Source organism: Notothenia rossii (genome assembly GCF_949606895.1).
Source record: "Notothenia rossii genome assembly, chromosome: 8".
Lineage (NCBI taxonomy): Eukaryota > Metazoa > Chordata > Actinopteri > Perciformes > Nototheniidae > Notothenia > Notothenia rossii.
In genome coordinates, this window is record NC_136906.1 from 40894733 (window position 1) to 40913523 (window position 18791).

General features: G+C 39.4%; 2 long non-coding RNA genes across 4 annotated transcripts; both read left to right on the plus strand.

Annotated features, from left to right (window-relative positions):
• Window positions 1–699: 699 nt before the first annotated feature.
• Window positions 700–10316, plus strand: LOC307015969. 2 transcript variants are annotated; one of them, XR_013801692.1, is made up of 4 exons: window positions 700–841; window positions 7581–7874; window positions 8337–8402; window positions 9067–10316. It is a non-coding gene; the product is annotated as an uncharacterized lncRNA (long non-coding RNA). The 2 variants fall into 2 exon arrangements; XR_013801693.1 differs by lacking the exon at window positions 700–841 and adding an exon at window positions 862–5676.
• Window positions 10317–10397: 81 nt separating this feature from the next.
• LOC307016781 lies at window positions 10398–17954 on the plus strand. 2 transcript variants are annotated; one of them, XR_013801899.1, is made up of 4 exons: window positions 10398–15977; window positions 16241–16424; window positions 16554–16646; window positions 16932–17954. It is a non-coding gene; the product is annotated as an uncharacterized lncRNA (long non-coding RNA). The 2 variants fall into 2 exon arrangements; XR_013801900.1 differs by having other exon boundaries at window positions 10404–16424.
• The last annotated feature ends 837 nt before the right edge of the window (window positions 17955–18791 follow it).

The following is an 18791-nucleotide window of genomic DNA, read 5'->3' on the forward strand; positions in this document are numbered from 1 at the left end:
AAGCTTGTCAATTTCTATAACCCGTTTAAAAATCTTCACATTGAAACTTGACAGACAATAGCAGGGACAGCTCACAGAAGGGAAGTATGGTGTGGTGACTTTAATGCTCACAACACTCTATGGGGAAGCAGTCAAACAGACAGTAATGGGAATGTTGTAGAAGAAAGAGGAAAGATCTTTGTTTTTGCCTTAATGATGGACAAAAAACAAGAATAGACGTGAATAGGGGGACACAATCATGTTTGGACCTCACACTTGTGACGGATAGTTTAGCTAAATCGTGTGAATGGTATGTAAAAAGTGACTGTACCATAGGAAGTGATCGTTACCCAGTTTTCACTATCATCAACACAAATAGGAAGTGAGTATATTTTCCAGGTGGTGCTTTGGTAAAGCAGACTGGGAGAAATGTAGACTTTGCCGTAAGGAGTCAGCACAATTGTTAGCATTAGAAGGAAGTATAGAGGAGTGCTCGAATCCAATCACATTGCACATTAAAGAAGCAGCAAATACAACTATACCAAAAAGAACAACAGAGGGTAGGAGGAAAGTGGTGCAGTGGTGGAATGAGGAATGTTTGCAGTTCATAAAGTCACCACTAGGAGTGCTAATGGTATTGTTATCTTGAAGTTCGCCGTTCTTAGCCTCACTTCCGGTTTAGCGTTAGAGAAACGGCATGGTCCGAGAGAAGAAGAAGAAGACCTGGGAGGGCTGGCTGTAGGAGTTCTTGACCGTGGACAAACATTTGGAGCAGGGCAGGTGGCAACACTGGACTGTGACTGGATGAGAGATGGCAGAGGGAAGTGACGGGGCAGGAAGCGAGTTAGGAGACATGGAAGGAGTAAGCGGGAGTTATGGAAATGGAGAATGGGATATAGTGAGGAGGAATAAACGTAAAAAGCAAGGAAATACTAATTCGGATGAGAGTAATAGTGAGGGTGAAAGGAGAGAAAGAGTAGTCGGAAATAGACAAGAGGAGTTCATGGTGGTTGTGAAACTTGCGAAAGAGGGAGCTTCGTTTGGAGAGTGGAACCCTATACGGTTAACTAAATCGATCAGTAAAGAAATCGGGGAGGTAATGAGTGCCAAAGTATTGAGGAATGGATCAATGTTGATCAAATGTAGGGATAGAGAGCAACAGGGGAGGGGAATAAAGATGAGTACCGTGGAGGGTAAGAAAGTGGAGAGTTCACTGTTTAGTGGTAAAAAGCTAGTCAGGGGAGTGGTGACAGGAATCCCCGTCAGAATTACAGCGGATGATGTGAAAGAGAATATAACAAATGCGAAAATAAGTGATGTCAAACGCATGAAAGCAAACCGCAATGGGGTTAAAGAAGATAGTCTTTCGGTTCTGATCACCTTTGATGAGAAAAGGATTCCGGAAAAAATACTTATTGGATATATGTGTTATTATGTGAGACCGTATGTTTCACCACCAATAAGATGTTTTAACTGTCAGAGATTTGGACATGTGGCGGCAGTGTGCAGAGGGAAACAAAGGTGTGGCAGATGTGATGGAGATCATGAATACGGCAAATGTGAAGAAGGGGTAAAGCTGAAATGTTGCAATTGCGGAGGGGAGCATAGTTCAGCGTACCGTGGATGTGAGGTTAGCAAGAAAGCAGAAGAGGTGCAGCGAGTCAGGGTGAAGCAGGGAGTAAGCTATGCAGAGGCAGCAAAGACAGTTTCAGGAGGAACGCAGGTTACAATGGAAAACAAGAATAAGAGCAAAGAAACAGAAAAAGTCCACAACTGTGTTAAGTTGAAGGAGGACACTCTGATAGTGAGTAAACAGAGTTTGTATTGTTTATGGCAGAGATTATCAACTGTTCAGCGCAGACTAAAAGCCGGAATGAAAGAATACAAATAATTGTCAGATCAGCTGAAAAGTACCTTGATGTGAAAGGGATGCAGTGGGAAAGTGTGAAATATATACTAAATGATGATGTTCAACAATCTCAGACATGCAGTGGATCAACTTGATGGTGTTAGTTGTACTGCAGTGGAATGCCAGAAGTTTAATTGCAAATGGACAAGAGTTTAAAAAATATAATGACAATCTGGGAGAGAAACCTAATGTAATTTGTATTCAGGAAACATGGCTGAAACCACAACTGGATTTTATTGTGAAGGGATATACTGCAGTTAGAAGAGATAGAGACTCTGGCAGAGGGGGAGGAGTTGCAACATTCATACAGAGTGGTGTAAGTTACAAAGTTATGCATGTAAGTACAGATCATGAAGCAATAGTTATAAGGGTATGGAATGATAGAGGACCTATAGATATAGTAAATTATTATAATCCGTGTGGGAAATTAGATCAAAGGATATTAGAGGATGTTGGGGGTTTACTGCAAGGAAAAGTCATATGGTGTGGGGATTTTAATTCACATAACTCACTATGGGGTAGCAGTAGCACAGATGCAAATGGTGCAGTAGTTGAGGAATTTATAGATGACCACGGGCTAGTGTGTATTAACACTGGGGAAGGAACAAGATATAATTGTACAAAGAATATAGAAACAGTACTCGATCTGACATTTGTGTCTAGTGATATAGCAGGTATAAGTACATGGAGTGTGGTAAAGCATACTACAGTGGGCAGTGATCATTATCCTGTAATGACTAAAGTTGGGACCAACATACGTTTTGAAAAGGAGAAGAAAATTCCTAGATGGAAATTGGGAAAGGCTAATTGGGATGCTTTCCAAGTTGTAAGTACGAATAGATGTAAAACACTTCAAGAGGAAAATGATGATGATATAAATAAATTGAATGAGGAGCTCGTTAAGGTTATCATACATTCAGCTAAAGAAACAATTCCGGAAGTTGAAGGAGTTAGGCGCACCAAGAGTGTACCCTGGTGGAATGGTGAATGTAACAAATCCATTAAAGACAGAAATAAAGCATTCAGACAACTCAAACAACTCCATTCTCAGGAAGCTTTGAATCAGTATAAAAGGGCCCAGGCTATAGTAAGGAGGACGATACGAACGCAAAAACGCACTTTTTGGAGGCAATATTGCAATAGCATTGTAAGAGAAGTACAGCTTGCAGATGTTTGGGGCATGATTAGGACAATGGGGGGAGTTCGAAGGAATTATGAGTTGCCAGTTTTGAGCAGAGGGGACATAATATCTGTCACAAACTTAGGAAAGGCGGAACTTCTAGCTCAGACATTTAAGAAAGTTCATAGTTCAGATAACCTTACAGAGGAAGCCAGGCAGTGCAGAAATAATACATTAATGGAAAACCCGAGAATATTGGATAGAGTAGAAGTGTTGGGGGATCAGGTGGACCTGCATTTTAGTATGTTTGAGTTGAGGAAAGCAATTATTAGTGCTCGTCAAACCACTCCTGGGAAAGATGGTGTTTGCTATAAAATGTTGGAATATATGACGGATAACTCTCTCATTGTGTTAAGGTTGTTTAATAGGGTGTGGGATTCTGGCCAACTTCCTTCGGTTTGGAAACAAGCGATAATAGTGCCCATACTAAAGCCAGGGAAAGACCCTTCAAATCCATCTAGCTACAGACCTATTGCCCTGACATCGCATTTGTGCAAAAGAATGGTTACAGAAAGGTTGACATATATCTTAGAAAGTAAAGCTCTGTTATCACCATATCAATGTGGGTTCCGTAGGGGTCGGAATACAATGGATTCTATATTGTGCTTAGAATCAGACATCAGGAAAGCACAGACCAACAAGGAAGTAGTGATTGCAGTCTTCTTTGATATTGAAAAGGCTTATGACATGCTCTGGAAGGAAGGACTACTAATCAAGTTAAAATCATTGGGAATTGGTGGTAAAGCATATAATTGGGTTATGAATTTTTTACGGGACAGGAAAATACAAGTAAGAGTAGGTGCAGAATATTCAAGTGTGTATGATGTGGAAAATGGTACTCCGCAAGGTAGTGTATGTAGTCCGTTGTTGTTCAATATAATGATACATGACATTTTTAATCAAGTTCATCCAAGTGTGGGAAAATCTCTGTATGCAGATGATGGGGCTTTGTGGGCAAAAGGCCGCAATGTAGCACATGTTGGAAAGAAAATACAAGCTGCAAAAGTTGAAGTGGAGAAATGGTCAAATAAATGGGGATTCAAACTGTCAGTAGCTAAGACGCAAGTCATTTGTTTTACAAAACGGCATAAAATTGCTCCTGTATCATTAAAATTGTATGAGCAACCTCTTGAACAGGTAAATACAATAAGATTTCTTGGTGTTTGGTTTGATGGAAAGCTAACGTGGAGCAATCATATAGGAAAAGTTCAAAGTAAATGTAAAAAGGTCAACAATGTACTTCGGTGTTTGGTGGGACAGGAGTGGGGAGCGAGTAGGTCATCACTACTGAACATATATTGGGCACTCATGAGACCTGTATTCGATTATGGGTGTATAGCGTTCATGGCAGCAGCAGAATCAAACCTTAAAAAGCTGGATGTCCTACAAGCTCAGGCCCTGAGGATTTGTAGTGGAGCTTTTAAAACATCTCCAGTATCAGCAATACAGGTAGAAATGGTAGAAATGCCTTTAAGGATAAGAAGAGTAAAGTTAATGTTGGCATATTGGGTAAACCTTCAGGGGCATGGTGATAGTATCCAGCGAAAAGTATTTTGAAAGACTGCTGGGAGCACAATGAGTCACATTTAACAAGTTTCGGATGGATTGGTGATGTTAAAGCGGCAAGTATAGGATTGAATCAAATACAGTATTGCCCTACAGTTGCAATCTCGTCCATTCCACCCCGGTTATTCCCATTGCCAAGTGTAGACCTCAATATACAAAAAGAGTTGAAGGAAAAGAAAGAAATACCAGTATGGCGCATAGTCCAGAATTATTTTGCAAGATATCACTCAGACTCAACAATCATATTTACAGATGGCTCCAAAGATCCAGAGACAGGGCGTGCTGGGGCAGCAGTTTATATCCCAGTGAGTAATTCACATATAAAGAAAAGGGTAACAGACCATGTGTCAGTATACACCACAGAGTTGTTGGCATTGGTATTGGCATTGGAATGGATAGAGGATAAAGGAATACATAATACTGTAATTGCATCTGACAGCTATTCAGCTTTATCGAGTATACAATCAGGCAGATCTTCATTTAGAATGGACATAATAAATGAAATATTTCTAATTTTGTATAAAATGCAAATCAAAGGAATAGCAACTCGTTTCATCTGGGTTCCTGCTCATGTTGGTGTGGAGCAGGGGTCACCGACCTTTTTGTCACCGAGGGCTACTTCAAGGGTACTGAGTAATACGAAGGGCTACTTGTTTGATACAAACTTCCTGAATAACATAATTGCACGGTTCACCTTTAACGATAATATTATTATTAATAATAATCAGAATACATATTAATTTACTGTATGTGAAGGACTGTCTGATCAAATGTTAATGTTAATTATTCCTCACAATAATTATTAACAATGATTTACCATTGCTATAGCAACCCCATTGTTTTGTTATGAAAATGTATCTATATTTATACACATTCTCGCGAGATCTATCAGGGGTCGTTGTAATGCTGCGTTCACACCGGACGCGACTTCGCTCTAATCGCTCGAGTTTCACCGCTGCTGCCAGCTGTGTTTACTCGCATCATTCAAACAAGACGCGCTGGCTCGGGAGTTACAACTACAACAAAATGAACATATTTTAAGGTGATTCAATTGTAATACACGTTTCTAAATGATGCCGAAGTAACAACATGCTGATACCGGTTAGTAAAAACCATGAATTAATGCTTGACAAGTCTGCAGACAAGATGGCAGGCGAAAAAACCTTTTAAAATGCTTGTTTTCTGAATGGAGATTGGGTCGACCAGGCTAAGCTAACGTTGTATATGCTCATTCCACACTCATAACAACGGCCTACAGACATAAATAAACCAGCGACTGTATTCGCCATGACACAGACAGTCTTTGGTTTGTACTTGTTTAACTTTTGTCCAGTTTCTGAAAAGATATGAGGAGCTGTGATTTCTGTTTGCTAACTGCTAACAGCTAACTGCTGAGGTTTTCTGGTTGAACGTCAGTGGCAGGCTGAGATCCTCACCACTGCTATGTATGTGTGTGTTTGTCTGTTTGCGGTGTGGTGATGAGGCCCATGATCGTAGCTGCTCATGCTAGCTTGTCTCAGCTAAAGGTGGAACGGAGATTTGGTGCGTGGAGTTCAACTCTGAACCTATCTGGGGTCAGATTTCAATTTCACGCACCAAATCTCCATTTCACTTACATATGTACATACAAAATGTGTGCTTTTAAAATTTTATATTCAATATTGTCATTTTAAAAATAAAAATGTATTCAATAATTATTTTAGACGGAGCTCCATGGTGACTTGTACTATTTTTAGAACATGCACGCGGGCGACCAATTTCCCCCCTGCGGGCGACTTAGTGCCCGCGGGCACCGCGTTGGCTACCCCTGGTGTGGAGGGTAATGAACAGGTGGATATTCTGGCCAAACAAACACTCAGAATTACGAATATAGACATTGAAGTTCCGCTCAGCAAAGCGGAGGTTAAAACATTCATACATATATATGCGCAAACAACATGGCAAGATCATTGGGACCTTAGTGACACAGGAAGACATCTTTATAACATTCAAAGGTATGTGGGTGATGGAAGGAAGGTGGGGTTTAAAAGAAAGGAGGAAAATGTCATTTCTCGGATGAGAATAGGTCACACAGGTCTCAATCATACATTAAGGGTAATAGGAAAGCATCCAACCGGAAAGTGTACACACTGTAGCCAGCCAGAAACGGTTGAACATGTTTTGCTGCATTGCAGGAAATATTTTATTTTTTAAAAAATGTTTCAGAGAAATGTGCTTTTCCAAACACTGAAGAAAGCAAAATACATTGACTTTTCGCTATCAGGGCTGTTAGGGAAAACATCAGGCAATATGTATTGTGAGCTTATTACGTTTCTTAGAGAAATTGATACATTTAAAATAATCTAGAGTTTTAGTTTTATTTATTTTTTGTTGTTTTTTGTTTGTTTTACAACAGCCATGTTAAAGTGAGTACAGTCATGTACTGTGTGTGTTATCTGTTATCACTGTATTATACTGTAAATGAAAAAGGCTTTAATCCTTCATGAAAGTCATAATATGACATGTGGATTTATGTCCATTTTTGATTAGAAAACGAAATATGTCAGATATACAGTTATTTTGATTGGCTAAATGTATTTTTACATTCTCAGTTAGCTTCAGGCCTCACTGAGGAGAAGTATTGAGGTAGAAAGCTGGTGAAACCATTTCCTTATATTCTGTTTGCACATATAATAAACCTGGTTGGCAAGAAGGAAGTCATATTAAGCGCTTTGAGCACCAGGAAAAGCGCTTTATAAATGTAATGTATTATTATTATATTCATTCGACCACATAACACAACGCAGAGATACATGTGGCGTCAAACCAGAGAATGATTAGATAAATAGAGAAAACGGATATAATCTGTAAGTGAATTTATTAATGTGTTTAATAAATTCTGCCTAGGACAATCACACAAACGGCAGCAACTTTCCCTCTGCTTCATTCTTTTCTCCTATTCAACAGGCTTATTATCTGATTACCAGCTCTGCACAGCGGACTTGTAACACTAGCAGCAGTGGAGATGGAGCATCAGAACCTTGAGAATACAGCAACAACAACAAAACAACAATCCAAAATAGGTCGTTTGTGTGATTCATGTAGATCTGCAATACAAATATTTTTGGGGTATGGGGGGGTCTGGGACCCGGAGTAATCTGCGGCCACGAGCTGTTATGTGCCATCATGACACGCATGGTGTTCTTTTTTTATATTTATAATGAAGCGGCCTACCAGCAGGAGTCATGGTCAGATTCAAAGGTAGATATACTCAGACAAACATTAAGTATCAACTTTACCTTTTCTTAACTCAGGCTTGGTGGCCTCTAAACAGTATGAACAGGCGGGCTGCATGTTTTCTATTGTAAATAAATAGATAAGACTATGAATTTGTATTTATTACCTGAGTAGAAATTCTGGTGTTAAACGTCAATTTAAGGACAGAGTAAGTGGGCTTCTTTCATATTGACGAGCGACTTATATTTTAATTTTCGAGTTCAATTGATAAAGATATTGTAAATGTAACTTTAGTTTACAACATTGTGTTATATATTTTTACATCACCAAAATGTTGACCACTGTCCTAAAATAAAGTATAGGCTTTGAGTAACGAATTTAAGTTTAATGTTTGATATATTTTGAATATGTCAATGATCTTCTTGTAGCTTAGACACTTTGATGGCTAATTAAAGACTAATGAAAGGTTTTCTCTTTAAACTTCAGGGAAGCAGCCGTCTATTTCTACTGTTCTACCCATGTGGATGATCTTGTGAATGGTCATTACTTGTGGTAAGTTTAAAAAAAAAAAAAAAAATGTCATGAGGGTATGAATTTGTAAATTGTATGTTTTCTGGTTGCTCATACAAAACAAATCATTACGGAGCTTTCAATACTCACAAATGGAGGAAGCATACCACACATACACTTAATGATTTCAAGCCTGGAATTGTTGATGGGTATGATGTTTTAGAATCATTTGAAACGGGTACTACTGATCAGTTGAATGATGATTTGCCATCTGAAGAACTTCCTGATGAAGAATACCCATTGGCTGACTATACAGTTGGGGGAAATGCGGCTAATAACTCTTAAAAGATACATTCATGTACAAGGTCAGAATGAGTGTATATATATATATATATATATATATATATATATATATACAAAGTTCATATATATATATAATATATACAAAGTTCATATATATACGTGTATGTATATATATATATATATATATATATATACATACACGTATATATATGAACTTTGTATATATTATATATATATATGAACTTTGTATATATATATATATATATATATATATATATGAACTTTGTATGTAATACTTTGTAAAGTATAACACAATGTAAATTGAAAAGAAAAAGTGTATTGAGTGTACACCTGCATTTAATTAATTCCCTCTTCACATCTCTATTTCTCTCTTTCTCTTAAGAGCGCCATGTCTGATATTGGACCACCTGTTCAATTGAATGACGATAACCGCGTCAGACTAGAGCTTCAAAATGGGATTCCCAACTCAATGGAAGAGCTCATTGAGGAGGTCAAGAATTCATGTGGATTAGAAGGTTACATAAGGCTACAGTACAAAGACACTGACTTTGGGAACACATTTGTTAATCTTACATCTACACAAGCGATTAAAGATTTAACAGTGATCAAAGTAGTCGAATTAGACCCCGATTCTACAACTGTGGTCTTGTACCCAGTTGAGATGCCATTAAATAGTACCCCTACAAGTGGACTGTACAGTGAAGACTCCTCCTCTGGATCTGTGAATACAGATGACACATTACTACTTAGCGGCTCTTCCTCGGAATCAGTAAGAACACAGCAGTGGCCTAAAGTGTTTCCAATAGAGAACCGCAGTGACGCGTCGTAAAACCCGGAAGTAAACTTCTTCCGGTTCCTTCGCGAAAAACCAATGCAAATTCTCCATAGGATTTTGGAAAATAGCTCGAAATAAGGTCTGTGGTTGACACACATTTAAGAGAGGGATCACGTTTTGTTCAGCTGGATAATCTCCACATGTCAACCCTACTTTTATAATTTTTTAATCATAAATCTAGTCGCCAAAAGCAAAATGCTAACGTTATGCTATAAACGAACTACAAGCCAGTACAGCAGCAGGGTCGCACGACTTCAACGTCACGCCAACTTAAGATCGTTTCAACTGACTTGCACTGAAACTGCACTTTGAATACTTTAAATATATTAACATTTTAAACTGTATACCCCGGTTATCTCGGCCCGTTTTGTTTAATGTATAACACGTTTATCTAGGCCCTTTTTGTTTTATGTATACATGTCACACTGGGAAACGATATTTCGATATTTCTGGATGTATAACACATGTAGAATTTTTGACAATAAAGCTGAATTTGACTTTCGCGTGCTTGCATATTTTAACAAAGCTTTTCATTTTAGCCACACTGAATTGAACTAGAAGTCATGGCTGTGTCAATTACCAGTCTGATATCGTTTTACAAAGATGACAAGAAGAGTGTAGATAGAGGAGAGAACCATTACAAGTCAGGACACGTAACAGTGCAGCCTAGATGAAGGTGTGCTTACCGGTGTTGTCAAGGCTAGCATGAGGGACAAGGTTTATAGCAGGGGTCGGCAACCTTTTGGATATGAAGTGCCATTTAAAAAAACTAATTTTATCAGCGTGCCAACGATCGATCGAGAATTATCAAAGTGTGGGGGGGGGGGGGGGGGTTGAGGAGCTTGACGCTCGTCAACTATCAGCAGGAGGGCGGGGGAGCCTCTGTGCGTCCCTTTAAGAGAGAGAGGGGTGTGTGTGTGGATGGTACAGCGACAGTGAGGGAACGTGTGTATTTTTCTGGAAGTGAAACGAGGAAGCAGAAAAACAGAGGTCTGTGATGTATTTTGTGAAGCAGAAGAACAGCTAAATAAATGCAACGGCCTCCCAAGAAGATCTCGCCTCTCTCCAGGCATTTAAGCTAAAGTGGGTTATTGAACCTGAAGCTTGTTGCTGCTGCCCTCCTCGACTACGGTCTGGGAGCCGACAGGAAAGTTCAACACACAGATGGCCAGTCCGCCCCTTTGTAGCATATTATTTTGATGAGAGATGAGCTGATCGCCACTGGACTTTCAACTAAATACACAGCCACGCAAAAACTGCGGCATTTGTACAGCTCCTTATGGGTACTGCAATTAGAGAAGTGCTTTCCTCCGTGGTGAAACGATCAGCACTGCACCGCGGAGGAAAGCGGCAGAAAGTCACCTGGAGATAAAGAGAGCGGGGCTGCGTTGCGTGCATGGCTTCCTTCTGCAGGTAACGGGGAGACGCGCTCTGGCGGCGGTCTCGTTCAGGATCCGAAAATTAATTTAAATATTTTGCACACTTATTCCACTTATTCCTAGTGTGCCACTGGTTACGGTGCCACGTGCCAATGCTGGCACGCGTGCCAGGGGTTGCAGACCCCTGGTTTATAGTGTTGGTGAGTAGTGATAGCAAGAGTACCGTTAACCTAGAGTTAATTTATTCACATTAATTCCCATCAACAAATCAATTGTATGTGTCACATGAAATCTTTATTAGGCAAGGCAAGTTTATTTATATAGCACTTTTCAACACAAGGCAATTCAAAGTGCTTTACAAAAAATGAAAGACATCAAGAAAATGGCATTTAAAATCAGTCATTAAAAAGAAAAGCTGATAAAATAAACATTAAAAGAAAAAATACATGGATAAAAGTTACAGTGCAGTCTAAGATATGAATAGTTCAATTAAAAGCAGCAACAAAAAGAAAAGTCTTCAGCCTGGATTTAAAAGTAGTAAGAGTTGCAGCAGACCTGCAGGTTTCTGGGAGTTCGTTCCAGATATTTGGAGCATAATAACTGTACGCTGCTTTACCATGTTTAGTTCTGACTCTGGGGACAGAAAGCTGACCAGTCCCTGAAGACCTGAGAGATCTGGATGGTTCATCATTTAGCAGGAGGTCAGAAATGCATTTTGGTCCTAAACCATTCAGTGCTTTATAAACAGCAGCAGTATTTTGAAATCTATTCTTTGACAAACAGGAAGCCAGTGTAAAGACTTCAGAACTGGAGCGATGTGATCCACTTTCTTAGTGTTAGTGAGGACTCGAGCAGCGGTGTTCTGAATCAGCTGCAGCTTTCTAATAGATGTTTTAGTGAGACCTGTGAAGACACCATTGCAGTAGTCCAGTCTACTGAAAATAAAAGCATGGACACGTTTTTCCAAATCCTGCTGTGACATTAGTCTTTTAATCCTAGATATGTTCTTTAGGTGATAGTAAGCTGATTTAGTAACTGTTTTAATGTGACTGTTGAAACCAATAACTAATTTAACCCGCTGACAAGAGAGCCCACTTCCGAAGATCGTGACTGGCTGAGGGACAGACTCGGGGGCAGGTTCTCAGGAATTTCTTGGCTTCTCTCCCCCGAGCCAGAAGAGGAACACTACAGCTTGGAAACACTTACTGTTCCTGAAATTATCAAATCTGTTGGGCATCAGGGACCTGAGGCATTTGTGGCAAGCATGGCATTGTCTGAAGAGCAACAGAGGGCAATTCAGGCGGCTACCACTGGTCAGCGAACCAACCCAAACTGGCACTTGTTCAGGAAAGGAAGGTTGACTACCAGCAACTTTGGAGCTGTCCTGAGGTCAAAGCGTGTGACTGCTTCCTTTATTGCCAGGGTGCTTGGGCAACAACAGGCCGTTGATGGTGTTTTGTCTGTACAGTGGGGGACTATGAATGAATGTGAGGGCGTCAGGGCATTCACCACTGCAACCCAGATGCAGGTCCATGAGTCAGATTTGTGGCTCTCCCTATCAGGATTGTTGGGGGCATCTCCAGATGGTCTGGTAGGGTCTTCCGCTGTGCTGGAGGTAAAGTGTCCCTACGGAGCCAGGGAAATCACAATTAGTGAAGCATTGCAAATCAAGGGTTTCTGTGTCAGTAAGGAAGGAGAAACATTCAGCCTGCGTGAGGAACATCCTTACTGGCACCAAGTGCAAGGTCAGCTTCATCTCACTGCAAGGAAGAAGAAATAAAAAAAATTTGAATTGTTTTTAATTTACATTTACTCGCCTTTGCAATGTTGTGGTTGTTAGAGTGTTAGGTTTCCTGTCAGCTCGTCTGTTGGGAAGATATAAAATATTAGTTTCATGGAAGTCACACCGTCACATATACTGTAAGAGCATTAAGACATACAGTACATAGGCTAAAACAAAACATCTAAAGATATAACCTTGCACTTTGATAAGTCTCGTGAACATTTTCACTATTTTGACATTTTTATAGATGAAAATTGAACTAAAGAAATAAATGGTAAATTAATCCATATTGAAAATAGATGTCAGCTGCTACACTAATTATAATAGTTATATTTCTTAATAAGATATTACTGTATTGATCCCAATTTGGGAAATGTTTGTGTTGCAGGAGCATAACAAGAAAAACAAAATATAAGTTATTATATATACAAAAGTATGTGAGGGATGGAATATTAAATTGAATATAAATGTAAAATGTACATGTGATTTTACGTCCAAGAGAAGCTATGGAGCAGAGAGTTCTCTGCCAGCCAGAGGTGATTTGTTATTAGTTCAATATGTCAAACTGATTTCCCTGACTACAATCTTTAGTTACATGGTGAAACGTTATGCTGCTTGTACTAATTAGACTTATCATATAAGCCACGCAGGTTTTAAAGAGCATCTTGCAGGTTTTTATTTATTCTACATTTATGCTTAAACTTGCTTGAAAATTACAATTAAAAAAGTTAATGCAGGATTTGATATGTTTTACGAGACATAAGGGCAGGAATTCAGAGGGAAAGGAGCAATTTTGAGCTCTGCTCTTAAAAACAGCTTTTTTTTAAGGTCATACGTCAAACGCGTCATATTACATCACGCAGGGGACATATCTCCGCTCTCTGACCGCGGGTATAGTAGAGTTGCCTTGAGTAGAGCGGTTGTGTTTTAAGGAGCTGGTATTTTTTGGTAGTTTTACTTTGTATTTCACCATTTGTAATCATGGTGCAGTATTGTGTTTGTGCAGGTTGCACAAATACCAGCGTTCGTTCCTCGGTGCGTTGTGCATCCACCTCCCTGCAGCAAATACTCTCCACAGCTTTATCAGGAAACCGTATTACTTCTCTCTCCCACCCTTCGCTGCTCTCTCTCTCTCTCTCCCCTCCGGTACACGGCACCGTAAGACATTGCATTAGGTAACGCTGTGGTGGCTGTACTGCTCCAGCCGTCTCCTTTGTGTTTGTTCGTTTCCCCCTGTCTGTGTTTTTTGTGTGTGCGTGGTGGCTGTCACTCCTGGCTCCCGGCTCAACCTCCACTCACCTGCTGCAATCAGCTGTGCACCCTCCCCGACTACACACCTGCTTTCCATCAAGCCATTTACAATGACGTATCAACGGAGGCTCCACAACCTTTCTCCTCCAGATCGTCAAGTATCAGCCGTATCTCGCGTCTCTCCTCCGGTACACAGCACCGTAGTGTGGAGTTGCATTAGGTAACGCGAGATACGGCTGATACTTGCGCATTAGTTTCTGTTATGGATCAGTATCAACAGTACTGCCAGTAACGTTACTATATAATCAATGTTACTTTAGTTATAGCCTGATATATGATAGCTAACTTTACAATGTTGTGATGTGACGTTAGCTAACATTCTGTAGCTAACGCCGGTCACTCACCAAGATAGCTGCCCAGTTCTCCACTGGTTCTCCTCACACCACAGCTCAATTTCTCCCCGATGGCCGTTATTTTTTCTAATCCTTGGCTGCTCCTGGTCTCTTGGACGCCTAGCAGGCTGATAATTATAAGGTTGTGGTCCGTCATATGCATTCGAATATTCATGTTGAACTTCTTCTGTGTCGAAACTACCATTGGGATCCATGTTTATTAATACGTTACATCGGCCGCTCTCCCCCTTGTGTCCCCCATGTTACGTCACACGCGGGAGGTCACGTGCCGAGGCTTTTCTATGCGGAAGTGAACATTTCTTACAAAAACGACGCCAGATGTCCCTGTAGTGTATATTTCTGTATATTTTTGGGAAAATCTAGTGTATTCATCATTTTCATACACATTTATTCACAGGTGTCTTTAACCTGGAAGTTGCTCTTTAATAGGATGTATTCATTATCTTTACTTATGTTGCGGTCTTTTCAGCAGCGCCATCTCTAAAACGGCGATACAGTCACTACCATTATTTCCATTTCACCGTGACATGGACAAAAATGTAACGTCAGCTTACCTCATGGCACGAATCCAGACTCTCCTTTGGAAAACATTGGCCGGGAAACGATAGAACAAGCACGTTTCATGCAAAGACCTGTGGCTGCAACCCGGAGCAAAGCAACAAACCATTGCGTAGCTAACTAGTAGCGCTAGCTTTAGCTAACGTTAGCTAACTAAACGAACTGCCGAGTAAAATTGGAAAACACTGGTAATTAATTATTCTATAATTTGTAAAACTACGGTGTTAAAAACGACAATTTCAAAAATACAGATTCTAATGGTCAGATATAGATATACAGATACTAAAGATAGGCATGTACTTGCTTTCAAGCAGAACACAGTGGAAAACAAACTTAGCGGGAGTGTTTACGTGTTCGGTGCAATGACGTACAACGGCCTCGACAATTTCTGTAGTCCTATTCAGCCATTCGGTAACAACCATCGTTTTTCAGACACGTAAACTCTTCAAAAATCCCCAGTGGGGTCACCGCTGATGTATTTAATGTCGTAGAACAAAACGTGATTTATCTCTTAAATTTGTGTCAACCACAGACCTTATTTCGAGCTATTTTCCAAAACCCTATGGAAAAAATGCATTGCTTTTTGAGGAAGGAACCGGAAGTGCTAAAAATGCTAACTTACTTCCGGGTTTTACGACGCGTCACTGCGGTTCTCTATCCCGGTCTTCTCATATGACACAGAATGTCAATTACAGAGAGGAAATGCAGAGTACACAAAGAACCAATCTAGACTGACACCAAGCTCAAATCATCTGCAGAGCTTGCTGTGAACTCGTTGAAGACCAAGTTTCAGGAAGAGTCCTACCCTGCGAAGAATTTAAAGAGAGCCGGGCGAGCTGAGACCAACCATTTTCCATCCTTGCCGATTGGTGAGACTCCAGAAAGCATGGAGCAAAAGACAATTTCCCTTTTGGCAGAACAACAGAAAAGAAACAACCGGCAATCAATAAAAGAAAAGATGGCGAAGGCGTTTGGATACCGAAGACAAGAAATGGTGCATCAGAGGCCAAGCATTGAAGGCCTCTTGGAGCGGTGGCCTGCACTTTTTCACATGGAAGAGGTCATTATTTTGATGTAAGCCTGTAGTGGAGAAGAAATGAGGGCCCAACTAACTAACAACTATAGACAGCCAAGACAAACATGTTGATGTTTTATTTTTAATATATATCACAATATAAGTTTTACATCTATTACTCTTAGTGTCTTTATTTGGTTGTGGTTTTCAATAAATATGTGGATTAATTAATTTAAATGTTACATTCATACAAGCTGACTTGGAGTACTTTTAATCAAACCGTTGGCTCTTTATAAAAAATATGTGTATTATAAATTCTCAGTGTTTTTTGTTTCCTATGCTGCTTATATTTTCTCGGTAAATGCTGAGTTCATAACAACAACTCCATTGGAGACAAAGTTCTTGGCGCAGTTGGACAAACACTCCACCAAACTGCTGCAGGTCATCAGGAGCATGGGAGGAGTTGTGAAACAGAAGAACACCGGGATCTTGCAGGTTTGGATGAGGTATCTATGAATGAGTTTTTTTATCTGTGGGATCAGTGGCTGAATCGTCCTTTTTTTGCATTTGATTTATAATATATATATATATATATATATATATATATATATATATATATAACTGTTCTTACTCAGACTGTGGACATCACCATCAGAAGAGAATGCATCCTCAAATCTCTAATGATCTTCCTGGGTGAACCTGTTGACCATCTCATCAAAGAATTCCAGGTAAGACCTCCCACTCACTCACAAGATGTTTGTTCATAAAAGAAAAATAACATATTTGTACTCCATGCAAATAACTGCTTGGTTAGAAAGCTAGTCATTTGTGATGACCTCCTGAGCTTTCCTCTTGGGCCGACTGAACTGAGAACTTTCCTTTTTTCATCTATCCACTATAATCTTGTATTTTTAAAAGGTAGCTGCAAACTTGGGGAAACTTTTGCGCCTCAGGCCTGTTGAACTACACTCTGTGGTCCTCATCCATTTCCCTTTTGTTTGCATGATATGCAGGACGCTGAAGCTGGAGAACTGGAGCAGGCAACAATGGCAATCTTTGTCATTGGGAAAGAGGATCAGTTTCATCGACCCAAAGACGTCAAGGTTCTCATCGAAGGAACAGAGGTCCTCAGCGGCTTGCCCTCGGTTTGCGACAGCTTTTGCCATGCTCTTCGGGCTCATATACGCACTGAACTTAAGATATCCGAAATAACTGCAATCCACTTTTGAAGTTGTGCAAAAAGTCCTGATGGAGCTTGAGGGGAAAAAGATGTGCCCAAAAGTGAATAGACTGAGAACCCAGCTGTTCATCCCAGAGTAGACACTTTGTTGCACTCACTCACAGTTACCATTGTTACATGGTAAGGTTTCTAAAACCAAGGTTTTATAATAATTATGCACTATAAAACATTTGCAAAAAAGTGTTGTGTTCAGAAGTTGCACTTACAGTATGACCGATTTTCACTGTAGAAGCATGTCTAATCATTTTCAGAGATTACATGTCTCACAGGCGGAAGTTGTCAGTGTTGCTTTAAAAAAGTGTGCAGTGGATAATAAGTACAAGTCTTTTTTCTAAGAGTTTGATGTTTGGAAGCGGCACATATTACTGCATTTTAACTGTGGTAGGCCTACTTATTAACATGTCTAAGATCAGGTAATGGCTGCCTCAGAGGCCAAAGCTGGTTGTGTGAACAACTTGTTTTTCATTCAAATAAATTGAGTTAAAATATACAGATTGATCTGAAGAAATTGACTTTCATTGAGTCAATGTAAAATATTTCTCTACTCTAATTTATTTTTGTTGATACAACGTTTTACTTTTATTATTGTACCTTTCAGTTGCACTGCAGACTTATTTAAGAATACGTTAGGAAAGTGTGGAGTTAAATTAATATCTATCTTGTACACACACACTTTTCCTCTACTGATATGAGGAAATGTCAAAGAGAGGAAGACCGAGGGGACTAAAGTATTTCTTATTTTTGCTACATTGACCTGAATGTATTCTGTGTATTTGTGCACTGAAATAAAAGTTTATATAAAGTTTGTGATACATTTATTTGAAATCACTTCATTATACGTTAAATACATTTAATTCAAGTTAAGATACATTAGCTAGTTAGTGCTCTTATCTGTGTGCCTCCTTCAAACAGCATTATAACCAGACTGTATCTTCAAACGATAAGTACCAGTTATAGCTACTTGATTTTAGATAAACAATTGAAAAGACAAAATCAACCAGCTAATGTATTGAAAGACGAATCTTTATTTTAAGGTGCCTTTTCTTTAAACCTTCAGATGTGAGATATTAGTTATGCAGTAATAGTATTGACAATACAAAAATACTGAGAAACTTTAGTTGAGTTAACTTTATATTTCTTGTCTAAAAAGCATTTATTACACTCATTTTTCCCACTCATATTCACAGTGTGTACCAATTGAGACTATTTCCCGTCAGGTGTCATCTCTCTAACCGGAGTACTGTTTTGGATGAAGCGGCTCCATTACATTACAACATACATCAGATTCCGCAAAAGCAGTACGTACAGCAAGTTGCATTACAGATTGTTTTGAAAACACCTTCAAAATAGCATTGTGATTACATTACTGGATGGAAACTGAAAGCACAGGAACATTAATAAACTACATAACAAAGTATGAATAACAATAATGAAGTTGTGACTGTAGATATGTTTATACTTTATATTATTTACTGTAAATGTTTAATTTAGATTTAATTATTGTGATTATTCTTTATTCTTTCTATCTATCTATCTATATAAATCTCACAATGAACAGTTATGTTACAGGAACTTTTCATCAACAGATTGCTTTAGTCTGGCTTAACTCTTCACTGATTGGTTGCACACACTT